The 10,000-nt window shown below is 56.8% G+C and overlaps 2 non-coding genes across 2 annotated transcripts; one reads left to right on the forward strand and one right to left on the reverse strand.

The window, feature by feature from the left end:
- Positions 1-647: 647 nt before the first annotated feature.
- Positions 648-2,462, reverse strand: LOC139053738 (small subunit ribosomal RNA). Its single transcript, XR_011510734.1, has one exon. It is a non-coding gene; the product is annotated as a small subunit ribosomal RNA (ribosomal RNA).
- A 5,358-nt stretch (positions 2,463-7,820) lies between these two features.
- Positions 7,821-8,012, forward strand: LOC139053733 (U2 spliceosomal RNA). Its single transcript, XR_011510729.1, has one exon. It is a non-coding gene; the product is annotated as a U2 spliceosomal RNA (small nuclear RNA).
- Positions 8,013-10,000: the final 1,988 nt, after the last annotated feature.

The following is a 10,000-nucleotide window of genomic DNA, read 5'->3' on the forward strand; positions in this document are numbered from 1 at the left end:
TGCCGCGGAGGACGGGAGAGTGCTTTAGGCCACGGTTCCTTCCGTACTTGGCAGCCGCACCCTCAATACCGCCGGTTCCATGACCGACCGAGCGCCGCACCGTTCCTTTAGTACTTGGGCAGCAACAAAGTCGGGTCGTTACTCCACACTCGCCGCAGGAAGCGACCGGCAGCCGCCAGCCTTTTCAGACTCGGCAGCGTTTGCCGCGGAGGACGGGAGAGCGCTCGCACCACGGTTCCGTGTGTACTAAGCGGCAGCGGCATTAGCTCTCGACCGTCAGTTCCTTGACCGACCGCACGCTTCGCCGTTCCCCTCGTACTGGGCAAGAGCAGCAGGTCGGGTCGTCTTACTCCCATTCCGCGCAAGAGTGCCGAGGCGGACTTCAGAAAGCCCACCCAACAGTGTGCGTTACGCCGTTTCTACCCGCGGGCGCGGCCAAGCCAACCGTCCAAGGTTGCAGCCGGCGTCCACTGGGCGCAACAAATTTGGCACGGGGCGCCCTTCGAAATTCGGGCAATCCCCGGCATGTTCGGGTATAGCCGTCCCCGCGTCCAAGCGGGGCCAGCGGCGGAAAGCGTCGGGCGCAGCGAGCTGCTTCACCCACACGGGGTAGAAACAATGGCGCTCGTCACCCTCGAACAATCCGGTAATGATCCTTCCGCAGGTTCACCTACGGAAACCTTGTTACGACTTTTACTTCCTCTAAATGATCAAGTTTGGTCATCTTTCCAACAGACCGGCGCAACCGAAAGGCCGCGCCGGACATCGGTCCGAAGACCTCACTAAATCATTCAATCGGTAGTAGCGACGGGCGGTGTGTACAAAGGGCAGGGACGTAATCAACGCGAGCTTATGACTCGCGCTTACTGGGAATTCCTCGTTCAAGGGGAACAATTGCAAGCCCCTATCCCAATCACGAAAGAAGTTCCACGGGTTACCCAGTCTTTTCAGACAGGGATAAAGACACGCTGCTTCCTTCAGTGTAGCGCGCGTGCGGCCCCGGACATCTAAGGGCATCACAGACCTGTTATTGCTCTGTTTCGTGCGGCTAGGAGCCGCTTGTCCCTCTAAGAAGGTTGTAAGGTGCTGGGAACCCCGCACCTATTTAATAGGCTAGAGTCTCGTTCGTTATCGGAATTAACCAGACAAATCGCTCCACCAACTAAGAACGGCCATGCACCACCATCCACCGAATCAAGAAAGAGCTCTCAATCTGTCAATCCTCCCAGTGTCCGGGCCGGGTAAGTTTTCCCGTGTTGAGTCAAATTAAGCCGCAGGCTCCACTCCTGGTGGTGCCCTTCCGTCAATTCCTTTAAGTTTCAGCTTTGCAACCATACTTCCCCCGGAACCCAAACACTTTGGTTTCCCGGAAGCTGCCCGCCGAGTCATTTGAGTAACTCAGGCGGATCGCTGGTTGGCATCGTTTATGGTCAGAACTAGGGCGGTATCTGATCGCCTTCGAACCTCTGACTTTCGTTCTTGATCAAAGAAAACATTCTTGGCAAATGCTTTCGCAGTAGTTCGTCTTGCGACGGTCCAAGAATTTCACCTCTAGCGCCGCAATACGAATGCCCCCGTCTGTCCCTCTTAATCATTACCTCGTATTCCAAAAACCAACAGAACAGAAACGAGGTCTTGTTCTATTATTCCATGCAAGTTTATTCAGGCGACTCGCCTGCGTTGAGCACTCTAATTTTTTCAAAGTAAAAGCACCGGCCTTCTCGAGGCACACAATGAAGTGCACCAAGAAAGGACCGGCATGATGTTCAGTCCGAGCCGTCGCATCGGGTAGATGCACTACTCGTCTGGAACTGAGATCCAACTACGAGCTTTTTAACCGCAGCAGCTTTAGTATACGCTATTGGAGCTGGAATTACCGCGGCTGCTGGCACCAGACTTGCCCTCCAATTGATCCTCGTTAAAGGATTTAGAGTGTACTCATTTCAATTACGGGGCCTCAAAAGAGTCCCGTATTGTTATTTTTCGTCACTACCTCCCCGTGCCGGGAGTGGGTAATTTGCGCGCCTGCTGCCTTCCTTGGATGTGGTAGCCGTTTCTCAGGCTCCCTCTCCGGAATCGAACCCTGATTCTCCGTTACCCGTAACAACCATGGTAAGCAAGTAACCTACCATCGAAAGTTGATAAGGCAGACACTTGAAAGAAACGTCGCCGGCTCGTGGCCATGCGATCAGCACAAAGTTATCCAGAGTCACCACACAATACGGGCCGAAACCCGATCGATCTTGGTCTAATAAAAGCACCCGTCGCCCAAAGGGCTTCAGGCTCACTGCATGTATTAGCTCTAGAATTGCCACAGTTATCCAAGTAGGAAGAAACGATCTAAGGAACCATAACTGATTTAATGAGCCATTCGCGGTTTCGCCTTATTTCGGCATGTACTTAGACATGCATGGCTTAATCTTTGAGACAAGCATATGATTACTGGCAGGATCAACCAGGTAATCGTTCAACTGCGCGTCCCGCCTGTCAAGCAGGCCGGACGCCGTTTTTGCGATGCCGAGGCCACCTTCAGGCGCCCCAGCACGCTTCGTTCTTGCAAAGAGTAGCACTTTGCACAGTCCGAGACGACGGCGTTCGAGCTCGCTACGGCGCCCTCCCCGAAGGGCCGGGTATCGCCACGCGGCAAGAAGCACGCAACATTCTCGATAGACTGGTTGTGTCGACTCGATCACGGCTTGCGGTTTCTCTTGAGCCCGCAGCACAGGTGGACCGACCGACACTTGCAACGTAGCCGAGACGGCAAAGCCGCCAGGCGACGGGTCACGCCCGCGCCTTCGGCGCTTTCGCATTTGACTCGTCCGAGGACGATGCGGAACACAACTCGATATCGTGGAGAAAGCGTCGTCCGACAACCAGCCCCTAACGCATCAAGCGGATGAGGCTGCAGACGTCAGCTGTGGGATCCACGGGAGCGATACCGGGGACACGCTTGACGGGCACGAAGCCCGCCGCATATCAAACACCCAGGTCGCTTTTGGGGGCGACTGCTCTCTGGGACCCCCATATAATAGCAGCGATAAGTTCCCAAATCTCCATGGGGCCGTACTCGTGCCACTTTCGACGAGCGTTTGGCGAAAATCGTGCCGCCTCGCAGCGCCGCGAGCGAGATGGAAAGCTTACGTCGGCAGCGCAATGCCGAAGTCGTGAAAGCGCAGCGCGTCGACCGAATGCGCGAACGGCAATCTCTCGCCTATGGACAGCGCGGTTTCCAGAACAATCGCCTTTCTGTGCCCCTACGGGGCCGCACGCTAGCGCGGCCCTTTCGCCGTTTCCGAGCACGAGTGCGACCGGCGCGGGCGGCGTGCTCGACACCCCGGCTGACGCCGTTTCGGACTTTGTCTCTTCGCGCGCTCGCGCCAACGCCGCGGCAAAACGACGACCTCTGCGCGGTTCTTTCCCGGTTCCCGGCGTGCTATAGTGCAGCCAGCCGGACGGTGGCGACGACTCAGTCGCGGCCGTGCGGTGGCTTGTACGCCAAAGTTGCGTGACGGGCGTCGAGCTCCCGCCGCGGCCCGGCTCAGGTGGTTTCGGACTTCTGTCTCTTCCGAGCGCTCGCGTCGTCGTGGGCACGATTCTCGAGTGCGGAGCGGTGCGCGGACACCACCACGAACACGCGCAAGCCGAAAACGGCACTACGGTACAACGTCGGCCAGGGCGGTACGGCCCCCTTATATGAGCAGCGATAAGTGACCAGATCTCCACGGGGCCGTACTCGTGCGACAAGGCGGCGTACTGCGCCGAGCCGAGCGCCAATATTTGGCCTTGGCACGGCCGATTTGAGCTCTCGCGATCGCCGCGGTACCGCCGCTCACCGATTCAAGGCACGCTAGCGCGGCCCCTTCGCCATTTTTCGAGTAAGAGTGCGAAAAGCGCGCGCGGCGTGCTCGTCGCCCCGGCTGACGTAGTCTCGGACTTAGTCTCGCTCACGCCGCCCCGGCTGACGTCGTCTCGGACTTAGTCGCGCTCACACCGCCCCGGCTCACGTGGTTTCGGACTTCCGTCTCTTCCGAGCGCTCGCGTCGTCGTGGGCACGATTCTCGAGTGCGGAGCGGTGCGCGGACACCACCACGAACACGCGCAAGCCGAAAATGGCACTACGGTACAACGTCGGCCAGGGCGGTACGGCCCCCTTATATGAGCAGCGATAAGTGACCAGATCTCCACGGGGCCGTACTCGTGCGACAAGGCGGCGTACTGCGCCGAGCCGAGCGCCAATATTTGGCCTTGGCACGGCCGATTTGAGCTCTCGCGATCGCCGCGGTACCGCCGCTCACCGATTCAAGGCACGCTAGCGCGGCCCCTTCGCCATTTTTCGAGTAAGAGTGCGAAAAGCGCGCGCGGCGTGCTCGTCGCCCCGGCTGACGTAGTCTCGGACTTAGTCTCGCTCACGCCGCCCCGGCTGACGTCGTCTCGGACTTAGTCGCGCTCACACCGCCCCGGCTCACGTGGTTTCGGACTTTCGTCTCTTCCGAGCGCTCGCGTCGTCGTGGGCACGATTCTCGAGTGCGGAGCGGTGCGCGGACACCACCACGAACACGCGCAAGCCGAAAACGGCACTACGGTACAACGTCGGCCAGGGCGGTACGGCCCCTTATAAGAGCAGCGATAAGTGACCAGACCTCCACGGGGCCGTACTCGTGCGACAAGGCGGCGTACTGCGCCGAGCCGAGCGCCAATATTTGGCTTTGGCACGGCCGATTTGAGCTCTCGCGATCGCCGCGGTACCGCCGCTCACCGATTCAAGGCACGCTAGCGCGGCCCCTTCGCCATTTTTCGAGTAAGAGTGGGAAAAGCGCGCGCGGCGTGCTCGACGCCCCGGCTGACGTCGTCTCGGACTTGGTCGACGCCCCGGCTGACGTAGTCTCGGACTTAGTCTCGCTCACGCCGCCCCGGCTGACGTCGTCTCGGACTTAGTCGCGCTCACACCGCCCCGGCTCACGTGGTTTCGGACTTTCGTCTCTTCCGAGCGCTCGCGTCGTCGTGGGCACGATTCTCGAGTGCGGAGCGGTGCGCGGACACCACCACGAACACGCGCAAGCCGAAAACGGCACTACGGTACAACGTCGGCCAGGGCGGTACGGCCCCTTATAAGAGCAGCGATAAGTGACCAGACCTCCACGGGGCCGTACTCGTGCGACAAGGCGGCGTACTGCGCCGAGCCGAGCGCCAATATTTGGCTTTGGCACGGCCGATTTGAGCTCTCGCGATCGCCGCGGTACCGCCGCTCACCGATTCAAGGCACGCTAGCGCGGCCCCTTCGCCATTTTTCGAGTAAGAGTGGGAAAAGCGCGCGCGGCGTGCTCGACGCCCCGGCTGACGTCGTCTCGGACTTGGTCGACGCCCCGGCTGACGTAGTCTCGGACTTAGTCTCGCTCACGCCGCCCCGGCTGACGTCGTCTCGGACTTAGTCGCGCTCACACCGCCCCGGCTCACGTGGTTTCGGACTTGCGTCTCTTCCGAGCGCTCGCGTCGTCGTGGGCACGATTCTCGAGTGCGGAGCGGTGCGCGGACACCACCACGAACACGCGCAAGCCGAAAACGGCACTACGGTACAACGTCGGCCAGGGCGGTACGGCCCCTTATAAGAGCAGCGATAAGTGACCAGACCTCCACGGGGCCGTACTCGTGCGACAAGGCGGCGTACTGCGCCGAGCCGAGCGCCAATATTTGGCCTTGGCACGGCCGATTTGAGCTCTCGCGATCGCCGCGGTACCGCCGCTCACCGATTCAAGGCACGCTAGCGCGGCCCCTTCGCCATTTTTCGAGTAAGAGTGGGAAAAGCGACCGCGGCGTGCTCGACGCCCCGGCTGACGTCGTCTCGGACTTAGTCGACGCCCCGGCTGACGTAGTCTCGGACTTGGTCTCGCTCACGCCGCCCCGGCTGACGTAGTCTCGGACTTGGTCTCGCTCACGCCGCCCCGGCTGACGTCGTCTCGGACTTAGTCGCGCTCACACCGCCCCGGCTCACGTGGCTTCGGACTTGGTCTCTTCGAGCGCTCGCAGCCAGGTCGGGGCCGACGCCGACGTCTGCGTGGGGCTTCAACGATTCCCGGCGCGACGCAATGCAACTGCGCGCAGGATGCCAGCGACTCCGCCGTGGCCGTGCGGCGGTGTACACGCAGAAGTTTCGTGAAGGGGTATCGAGCTCCCGCCGCCCCGGCGGACGTGGTTTCGGACTTTAGCGCTCGCAGCGATCTCGCGGCGATCGCTGACGTCTGCGCGGTTTCAGGTGTGCTACGATGCAGCAGTCTGCCGCACGACAATTTACGGAAGCGAGTGCATTCCGCCCCGGCGGACGCGGCAGCGGACTTTGTGCCTGCGGGAGTGCTCTTGTTGCTGTAAAATTTGAACGGGTGCAGCTGCGCGAAGCAAGTGTACACATTTTCTCTCTCTCTCTCTCTCTCTCTGCCTCTGAGGCGACTGTAATTTTAATTTAAATGCAATTGGAGGCGGGAGCAACCTGATGAGAGTAGGCGGACTTCGGCACACCTTGTAGTTTAGAAATTGTTTTCAAGCTTTGAGGACATACACAATCGCGCCATCTGCTTTCCCCGTCTCTTTGGCACTTCATAGTGTGTGCAGCATGCTCTGCATTCCAAAGAAACGCGCCTGTTTCTCCCCCTCTCTCACGTTCTTCTTGTCTTTCTTGCTGCTCTTGTGAGAAGTTGCTATGCTCTTTACTCGCTGTAAAATAGAATGCTTGCGCGAGCCAACAACTTGCGTGTCTTTCTTTTTTTTTGTTGTTGTTGTTTTTTTCTCTCTTCCCAAGACGTTTCTGCCATTATTCACTAGCTCTCGTTCTTAGTATGCAACGGAGCGTTAGCTCGCGCCATCTACCTTTCTTTCTGTATGGCGAAGGCCGTAGGTTTTCCTAGTTCCGCACACAGATGGCGCGGATGCGTTTTCGCGCCAGTTTCGAACGACCTCGCTGTACACATGTTTCTCATTTAAAAGTTTCAAAGGGGCTTGCGAAAGGGCGTGGTCCTTTTTTCTTGCGCAAGGCTGAGCTTTCCAGCTGTGCTTAAGCTATGCTAGCATGTGTGCGTATGTGTGTGTGTGTGTGTGTGTGTGTGTGTGTGTGTGTGTGCGTGCGCGCGCGCGCGTGCGTGCGCGTGCATATGTGTGCGTGTGTGTGTATACACGCACACGGTAAAGATGATGGGGTAGCGCTATTTCTTTCTTTCTTTCTTTCTTTTTTAACAACACCTGTGCTCCACATGGCGATCTTCCTGCCCTCTATGTTTCCGGTTGGAAGGAGTGCGCAGCCTTTTCTATATTTATTTATTTTTTTTTTTTCATTCTCTTTCATTCGTACATGAGGCGCGCTACCTAATTCTAGCGGTCGAATCGACACGTTGCAATCCGTCCCGGCCTGTGCCGTATGAAAACTTTCAGTGGGCCTTGCGGTAAATAAAAGGAAATGAGGGAAATGCGCGTAGTGTATTACACTTGCGCACGGGCTTGAAACGAAGGCCTCAAAGAAAGCCGCCTTGAGCGGTCGCATTCAGACGGAAGTAAGCATTCCCCTTGCGCGTGTTTTCCGCTCGCCTGTTCCGTTTTCTACGAGGTTGCCTTCGTTGGTTTTGCCTTGCGAACAAGCTTGCGCTCGGGTCTCGTTTCTACGCGACGGCGTTTCGTTAACAGTGAAAGACTGAGGCGTCGCGAGTTGATTCGCGAGATAGAGAGCATAGAGTCTCTAGACGGGCTGGGTTTTATAAGATTGCCCACGCTGTTGCTGAGGTTACCAATGTCGCCAGGGCACCCACAAGGCAGTGGTACAATGGAGTGAAGTGAAAGACATCGCTTCTCGGCCTTTTGGCTAAGATCAAAGTGTAGTATCTGTTCTTATCAGCTTAATATCTGATACGGGTTCTATATGGACCCACGATATTAAACCTATTTTTGGAAGTTGGCGGAGTGCTTGAAGCCTGCTTCACCTCCGCCGCAGGTCGGCCCGGTATTGCACTACCTCCGGGATCGGCCCCCGCTCACTTAGGTGAGACTTCATTCAATCAAAATGAAGAACACAAGCTCGAAGCGAGCACTCACGTGACACGCACCATTCCCATACTATACGCAACGATGCCGGTGTTTCTGAACGATTGTCTGCTGTAATGAGCCACTTGGGGGGGGGGGGGGGGGGAAGGGTGATTAGCCGTGGGTTTTGCAATCAATGTAAGTCCCACTCAAAGCCAACACTGCATTTTGGAGTTCACTATCGCTTTGATCCGTAAACGACAGCAAGCTCGCCCTGCGAAAATCCGCTGCCCTAGTGGAAGAAAGGTTCCCTATGAAACAAAAATGGAGTGCCCGATTTCCGGCAACATTTTCGCTGCAGTGGGACCGAGCGCCTCGAAAACAAACTTGTCGTATGGCCAAGTGTGGCGAAATATATTCAAGGGTTCAGAGGTGCCTCAGCTTTCCAACCTGTATGTTATGAATACCTGTTGCTACCTTTTCGTCATCATCATCCTGCTGGCTACGACCACTGCAGGGCAAAGACCTCTCCCATTATTCTCCAAGCACCCCGGTCACGTGTAAGCCCGGTCACGGTCGCCGTCTAGTGCCTGCGCCCTTCCTAATCTAATCTGCCCTCCTAAATTTCCGCCACCCCGTGCTACGCTTCCCTTCTCTTGGAATTCAGTCGGTAACCCTTAATTGATGATCTTCCCCCCACATTGCATGCCCTGCGCACGCCCATTTCTTTTTCTTGGTTTAAACTAAGGTGTCATTAGCTCGCGTTTGTTCGCTCACCCCCCGAATCTGCTCTATTCTTATCCCCCGTAGCGCTACACCCATCATTCTTCTTTCCAAAGCTCGTCGCGTCGCCCTCAGTTACCCTTCGGTAATCCTTAAGGTCCTTCGTTGCGGCACTCGCGGCATCTTTCTCATTTAAATAAGGCTATTTCGTTCAGTTTTGGGGGAAAACTCAATGAGCTAGGCGCGATTGTGTCCCCGGCGCCGCTCTCAACAAGATGGCGGCGCCCAGGCTTTTTGCCTGGTGGTTCGGCTTGACGCAGAACACGCCTGCAGGGCAGTGAAGCCGCATTGAAGGGGCAACGAGCGGCGCAGTGAAGCGCATGCTCGGGCGAAAAACGCGAACATCAGCCAAAAATACAACCAAATGGCCAAATACGAATTTCCGTTATGGGAAATTGGAGTTCAGTTGGCGCGTTGCGCTCGCCTAAGGTAAAGAACATAAATGCGAGTGCCACATCAGCCAAGTCAATGCTGAGGATCGCGTATCATTTCTTATTTATTTTTCCCCTTGCCTCCTGGCCTGCGTGGCCCTAGCGCGCATGCCCACGAAAGTAATGCAATAAGGAAAACGCGAAATCATGCGGTGACGGCTGTATCATATCCATTGTGCGTGCTTTGTTCTTTTTGGACTACAGTGGTGTGCGTTATGAGAAAGTTTCAGTGACCAGCGAACCTATATTTAGAACCACATTTACGGTTACTGCTAACAAGCTGCGGGTAGGTGTTTTTTTTTTCTTTCTTTCTTTTTTTCGCTACCAACGATGGGTTATCGCAACCGCGATCGGTTGTGCTAGACGCGTTCTTGCCAAACGTTGGCTCTATACGCGACCCGTGACGCGTGGTCGGCACATTCAAGCAGTCCATTGCAAACCGTTCCAAGAAGAAGGATGCTAGCTCCACGTTCCGCCGGGAGCGCTAGTTCGAAGATTGTACTTTTAGACCCTCGAGGAAGCACCGCCATCCCACGTTTTCTATAACGCGCTAAGACTCAGAGCGACAGCGACCACTTGTCTTTGTCAATATCTCGGACACACTTTTTTTTTTTTCTTTAATCCAGATCGTCAGACGAGCCCGCGTTCACGCGCACTCGCTCTCTCCGATAAGCAGGGTAGCTCGGTTGGGGTGTTGTAGGGCCTCGCGCATGCGCTGCTGAGTTCGTCGCTTCGCCGGCCGGTCGACGCTGGCGCGGTACTGGTAATCAACTTCGACGGGCATGGTG

This window comes from Dermacentor albipictus, unplaced genomic scaffold (assembly GCF_038994185.2).
Source record: "Dermacentor albipictus isolate Rhodes 1998 colony unplaced genomic scaffold, USDA_Dalb.pri_finalv2 scaffold_176, whole genome shotgun sequence".
Lineage (NCBI taxonomy): Eukaryota > Metazoa > Arthropoda > Arachnida > Ixodida > Ixodidae > Dermacentor > Dermacentor albipictus.